Source organism: Benincasa hispida, chromosome 12 (genome assembly GCF_009727055.1).
Source record: "Benincasa hispida cultivar B227 chromosome 12, ASM972705v1, whole genome shotgun sequence".
Lineage (NCBI taxonomy): Eukaryota > Viridiplantae > Streptophyta > Magnoliopsida > Cucurbitales > Cucurbitaceae > Benincasa > Benincasa hispida.
The window spans coordinates 79,698,319-79,705,850 of NC_052360.1; positions in this window are offsets into that span (position 1 = coordinate 79,698,319).

Sequence of the window (7,532 nt, forward strand, 5' to 3'; positions counted from 1 at the left end):
TAAAGAACCAAATTGTCTTTACAATGTCAATACTTAATCGAATGAGATAAAGATGTTGAATTAAGATGAAAAGAAAAGAATCAAGCCACAGAGTACAATCTCTTGTCCTCTTTGGCTTAATTTAAATTTGTGTACAACCAACTTGTGGAAGAAATGAAGGGGAATTCTCTCTCGAGCTAGGTCTCCTTCACCCTTGATCAACGATGGAGATGGATAATTTCCCTTTGTCTTCTTCTTGCAACAGCAGCAACAAAACTCTAAGTCTTTTTGGTTTTTAGAACTATACACAATGAGCTGATTACCCTTCTTCTGGTGGGATTTAATCTATTTATAGGTGTTGCTCTTCACCAGCTTAATAAGGAGGCGACATTAAATTTCATACCCTAGTCAGCCGTCTGACATTCAAACACTTTTCAGACGTCGCCAGTCAGTTGCCCATGCTTGCAAGTGGTGATTTGACACAAACAGCCTATGTCAATTAACTTTTGCTACGTTGAAATCCCTCTGATGCATGTCCATGTACAAGTTTTTAGCAATAGGCATTCTTTTGTACAATTTTAGTAGTGTTTGAGTAATTCCATGTATTTTCTCTAAGAATGATGAGATTTTATCATTAAAAATCCTAATTGTTCCAACTTTTGAGAGAGAATAACTTGTATTTCTATAAGTTATCATCCAACAAGGTTCAATTTATTCTTTCTGATATACCATTATACTGAGGTATACTAGGTGCTGAGAGTTGGGATACAATTTCATGTTCTATCAAAAGTCTTGGAATTTCAAGTCCATATACTGTACATCTCGATCAGATCGAAGTGTTTTCATTATTTTACATAGTGCATTTTCAACTTCAGCCTTGTACTCCTTGAACTTTTCAAAGGCTTTAGACTTATGTTGCATTAAGTAAACATACCCATACCTTGAATAATCATCCGTGAAGGTGATGAAATATTCAAACCCTCCTCTTGCCTTCACATTCATAGGACCACAGAGGTCTGAATGTAAAAGTTTTAAGAATTCTTTGACTCTGTGACATTTTCTAGTAAAAGGTCTCTTAGTCATTTTGCCTTCAAGGCATGACTCACAAATTTCTTGAGAATTTTATTCTAACTCACTTAGAAGTCCATTCTTAATCAATCTCTCAATCCTATTGAGATTTATGTGATCTATTCTTAGGTGACAAAGTTGGGCATTTTCTTTAGGATAAACTTTTTATCTTTTGTTTTGAGTTACAATAGTTCTGAACAATTTAGTATTAAGGATGACCTTAGATACTAATGACCTTAGCACATATAGGTTACTCTCTAAGTTTGCAGAATAAATCTCAACACCGTTTTTGTAAATGAATGCTTTATTCACAATAAAATTTAAGGTATATGATTGTTTTAACAAACACTTTACAAAAATCAAGTCCCTTTCTAAATCAGGAACTATATGTACATTGTATAACATAAGATATAATTTATGTAAACATAAATGGAGTCTTCCTACTACCACAGTTGAGACAACGTGCCCAGTTCTAACCCGCATCGTCAATTCACCTGTCTCCAGCTGTCGCCAGGAACTATTACCTAAAATGAAGAATAAACATGGTTAGTGGCGTCTGAATCAATTATCCAGGTAGAATCATCATTCTTCACTAAACAAGTTTTCAACATAAGTAACTCATATTTACCTTGTTTGGCATTCTTCTTTTCTACCAAATATTTGGGACAATTCCTCTTCTAGTGTCCCTTATGGTTGCAATGGAAACAGATTTTCATTGCATCCTTGGCCTTTTTATATTGATTTCAACTCTCACATCCCTAGAAAGTTCCCATCGTGAGGTCCATACAACGCTTTGTGTCGATTATGAACCTCATTTGCTCTATTTGGAAAGTGTTTGTATGGGTAAAGAACAAGGTGAATGGGGGAAGTAGTTCATAGTAAGTGGGTGAAAGATATGTGTCAATGTGTCTTACGGTCTCTTCTGTTTGTTTGGACTGTGAAATTCCTATGTTATGCCTGCTTGTCGTCTTTAAGTCGGCCTTGTTAGTCATTTAACGACGGTTATCCCCCTCAAAGGGTTGTAACATATGTTTCAGAACAACTCAAACTCCAAAAATGGATAGGATTTTTTAGGTTGTTTTCAAAATTGACTTTCTTATTCGGTAGCATCATTAGGGCCAACCTCTGAGGTCTAAAAATGGAGGGTCACATTTACGAAATTACTAAAGTGTTAATACGTTCTGACAAAAATCGATAGCTAAATGACTATCAGAATATGAGTTATTCTGGGGATACTATTTAGTCAAGAATGTCTTGCTATAGTATCGTTGCAAATATAATGAAATTTTAGGTACATTATCACTTTGCTAAAACATGATTGGGTTTAAAAACAATTCACTGATAAAATTTGTTTATATTTTTAGAATGACGAGTTCTTTAGTACAACTATTAGCTTCTAATAAACTTACTGGGGATAACTCTGCTACGTGGAAATTAAACCTAAATACTATACTAATGATAGATGACCTATGGTTCATTTTAATAGAGGAGTGTCCTCTTGTTCCTGGCTCAAATGAAAACCAAAATGTTTGGGATGAATACAACAGATGGATCAGGGCTAATGAGAAAGTCCGTGCCTATATTCTTGCCAGCATATCTGATGTATTGGCCAAGAAACATAGAGCATGAGTATTGCCAAAGAGATTGTGGAATCTCTGCATGGGATGTTTGGACAACCGTCATTCTCCCTGAGGCATGATGCTATCAAATACGTTTACAAATGCCGTATGAAAGTAGGGGCCTGTATTAGAGGACATGTCCTGGACATGATGGTTTATTTCAATGTGGCAGAAGTAAACGGTGTTGTCGTGGATGAGAAGAGTCAAGCTGGTTTTATTCTTGAATCTCTTTCGAAGGGTTTCTTGTCGTTCTGTATGAATGAAATGATGAATGAAATAGAGTATAACTTGACTACACTTCTCAATGAGCTACAACATACCAGACCATGATGAGGGCTAAAGGACTGGAATCAGAAGTAAATGCTATTACTGTTGAGAAAAGAGTATCATCTTCTAAGAAGCCTAATGTTGCCTCTTCTTTAGGGAATAAGAGTATTCTAGTAAAGAAGAACAAGGGAAAAAAAAAAAAAGAAACCTACTGACAGAAAAGGCAAGAAAAATGCTGCAAATAAAGGAAAATGTTTCCATTGTAGTGAAGAAGAGCACTGGAAGAGAAACTGCCCACAATACCTTGTATAGAAAAGAGCAGAGAAAGCAAGACAAAGAAACTAGTTCTTTGTAAACTCCAAGTTTTGAATAGGGATTTATTTCTCAGATCAACCAGTGGGATATGTAGTTGCTGTCAGAAGCTAAATTTGTTTACTTTTATTACTGTAATGAAAGTTCTTTTGTAAGAAACATATCGTGTATAAACTTTTGTTATAAATAAAATGTTCATTAGCAAAAGTTATATTTGTTCTACTGTAAAGAAACTTCTATTAAAACCAACCAAGTTAAAAGTCATTTGCAAATATTCAAATATTTAAATGGCTATAAATAAATAAGGTAAAAAGTTATTTAACCTAAGTAATAAGTTTAGAACACTTGAACGGTTCAAGGTGTATAAAACTTATTAGGTAAAATAAAATCTGAAATACTTCGATTGGATCAAAGTAAAGAGTATGGAGAGTTTTAGATTTCTAGGGCTATTTTTGATAGAACATGAAATTCAGTGAAAACTCTCTACACCTCGTTGCCTTAATTGTTTTGAACATCATTCCAAAATTTAAGGTATTTTCTGAAACTCCATATGAGATGTGGAGAACTCATAAAAGCTGATTATGATATGTAAAAGATGTTTACATAGTTCAGAAATCCAGCACATTTGTTAGTATCGAAACCTTAAATATTGGAATACTGTTCAAATAGCATGCCTATTTATAGGCAATCCAAAAGTAGTATACTTTCCATGTAAAAGAAAACCAAGTGTTTGTGTTGACAAATGCTAAATTTTTCCTAGAAAAGTATACGAGATCACCATGTATTATTTAGTTTCCACAAAAGCAAGTATATATCAATAAGAGTTATTAATTAAAGTTGACACTGTAAAAAAAGTTGTTTGGATAGGTCAGATACATCTTACTCAAACAATTTAGGGGTACCTCGATGTAGTGGGAGGAATGTATAACTTCCTAGCCATTATTTCAGTTTAATAGAAACTCGAGTCATCAAGTCTTGGTGATAGTATCGAAACAAGAGTTGTGAAAATAAGATGCATTCACTATATAGTTTAATAAGAAGTCCATTGTATATTAACATGTTTACAGCGATTCTCTTGGCTAAAGTGTTTGAGAATCTCCTAATAAGACTAAGACTACGAGGTATATAACCTAGGGCAAGAGGGAGAAAAACCCATGGTTATATGATACCTTAAGCAAACCATGGGTATGTGATGCCCAAGTTTATTGTATTTCTCCGTAAAACTCAAAAACTCAGTATTATATATTCATATATTTGTTACCACTTGAGTTGTTGGGTTTTATGTCCTAAAACTCAGGGTTTGTAAACAATAAACTTATTCTGAACATTCAATTGAATATATGAATTGCTTATTTCATTTTAGAAATAAATCCAATAAGCTAAAAGATCCATGACTATTATATGAGTACTTGAACTTCATGTGGAGACATAAAAGTAGATCAGTTGCGAGTAAATAGTCAAAATTGAAGGAACTCTTATACAAGAGTACCTCTGAGCAGATGTAGATCGTTCCAAATACATTGTGACAGAATTACCACATTTACATTCAAACAGACAGATATGCATCATACTAAAAAATTACCGTTATGCTTAGAACAATTAACAACAAAGAGAAGAGATACGTACCAGTTGAAGAACTTTTCTTCACCGAAATCTTGCTCTCTTTAAAGGACATCTCCTCTCGGTCTCGCTGGAATGTAAAGCAATTGTTTACCAACACACGGTTGTCTACTCACGAACGACCTCCATACGAACAGAAGAAATGGGGACGACACCACCACTTGGAACCCTTGGTATTCTCAGTGTAAGAATCCAAAGAGTGGGCTCTGTTGGAATTTGGTAGAGGGGAGGAGGATATGAAGATCATATACAATGACCAAACAAGTGGGAGAAGGGTAGGGTTTATCATATAGATTGTGCTTGATCGTTTAGAAGAAGTACACGATCGTATAGGAAAAAGGCAGTGATCATCTATATGATCGTTTAGTAAATGCTCAGTGCTAGACAATCATTTAGAAAGATGCACGCTTGTACACTATCGCGTCGCAACTTAGAGCTATCGTATAGTCTCTCGATTAGCTAAGCGATGGCTAGTATACTCTATGCTTGAGCAAATTCTGTGATCCTTTGCAAAATGAAAACGATTTTCATTTTATTCTTCAGTTACAAAAACTGAATCAAACCTCCCAATAACACGCGGTTACGAAGAAAACGTCGGCCAATTATCCCATAATTGCCCAAAATTAAAAAATAAATATAATCATATTATATTCATTAAACTATAGTTTAATATTACATATAAACCATAGTGTTTTCTCCTCCACTAGATATAAATCATATTTATATCCAATTTCCTCCAATTAATGTATCTCATACATAAAGTCAATTAACTAGTCCAATCATATCATATAATCGAACTCCCTCTTGTCAATTTGAACATTTCAAACTGACCCAAAAACTGATTTTCAACTTGAATCCATTGAGCTACCAAGGGGACCTTATGGAACTGTGGCTTGAAGCTCCAACGGTACGTGAATAGTTAACTAAACTCTTTAGCCACGAGATCTACATTTCGTTAACTGCCAGACATTCCACTGAAGACTGACAACTGAACTCTTTCTACCACAGATATATTTTTGTGTCTATCGGATAAAACCAATCAACACTACGATAACCCTTCACAGATGCTCGTAAGTATAGTTAGGCCATTTTACTGTTTTGCCTCTCTAGTTACATCTAACTTCTTACAACTGATTCCTCTAATGACCAATACAACATAGTCCTACTATTTGTGGACACCTCTCGGGCCATGAAAAGGTGTGTGGCGCCACATCGTTCAAGCTCTGGGATCAAACCTTAAGGGAGCAATCTATCTACTTACCCTTACTTCGGAGAAGGAGTGAATTCCATCTTGTGTAGCTGAGTTCCCAGCTCCAAAATCAGACGAATCCCCTAAATGGTAGGCTTGAGTCGACAACCTGGCCACTCGCACCCATGTAAATCAAAGGACCGCCTTCAAAGGCAGGAGTTCCCAACTCACTTATTATTGAGGTCATGTTACTTATGATCATCCTAGTGAAGTGAATTCTCTGTCATGGAAGGCATTATATAAAGAGACGTTAACACTTTGTGGTTAGATTTTATACAAATTCTTTGTATAGGACGCCCTCGCTCGTATGTCCCTACACGAATGATCAGGATCATACTTGGACTACACGATCGTATACCTGGTTGTGTTTTTCTCCTCCCCTCTACACCATTTTGCTGTGGTGTACACAACGCTGGGAGTTGGAAAATGATTTCATGTTCTATCAAATAGTCCTGGAACCCCGAATCTAAAAACTCTCCACCTCGATCTGATCGAAGTGTTTTAATCTGTCTATCCAATGCATTTTTAACTTCAACCATGAACTGTTTAAAGTTTTCAAAGGATCTAGACTTCTGTTGCATCAGATAAACATAGCCATACTTAGAGTAATCATCAATAAAACCGATAAAATACTCATAGCCTCCTCTGGCTTGCACATTCATAGAACCACAGAGGTCAGAATGTACTAACTCTAAAGGCTCTTTGGCTCGATAACCTATTCCAGGAAAAGGTCTTTTAGTCATCTTACCCTCAAGGCAAGATTCGCACACTGGTAAATAATTTTCTTCTAACTTGCTTAGAAGGCCATTATTCACCAACCTCTCAATCCTATTAAGATTGATGTGCCCTAATCAAAGGTGCCAAAGTTGAGCATTTTCTTTTGGAGAAACGCGTTGACGTTTAGATTGAGTTACGAAAGTTTTAAACATCTCTATGCTATAGTGAGAACTTAAGGCTAGCGGTCTTAGCACATACAAGTTATTTTCTAGTTTTGTTATATAAATATTTACTCCATCTTTATGAATAAACACTTTATCCACATTAAACTGAAGAGTATATTTACATTGTAGCAAGCACTTTACAGAAATTAAGTTCATTTTCAACTCAGAAACTACAAATACATCTTTGAAAACAAGATATCTATTATGTAAAGATAATTGGATTCCTCCCACTGCCACAGCTGAGACGACGGGCCCGGTGCCTACTCGCATCGTCATCTCACCAACCTTCAACTACCACCAAGATCTAATCCCCTAAAAAGAATAACAAACATGATTAGTGGCACCTAAATCAATTATCCAGGCAGAATCATCATTCTCCATTAAGCAAGTTTCTAACACAAGTAAATCATATTTACCTTTGTTCGCCTTGGCCTTAGCCTTGGCTGCCTTACTTTCCTTTAGATGGCAAGGACAATT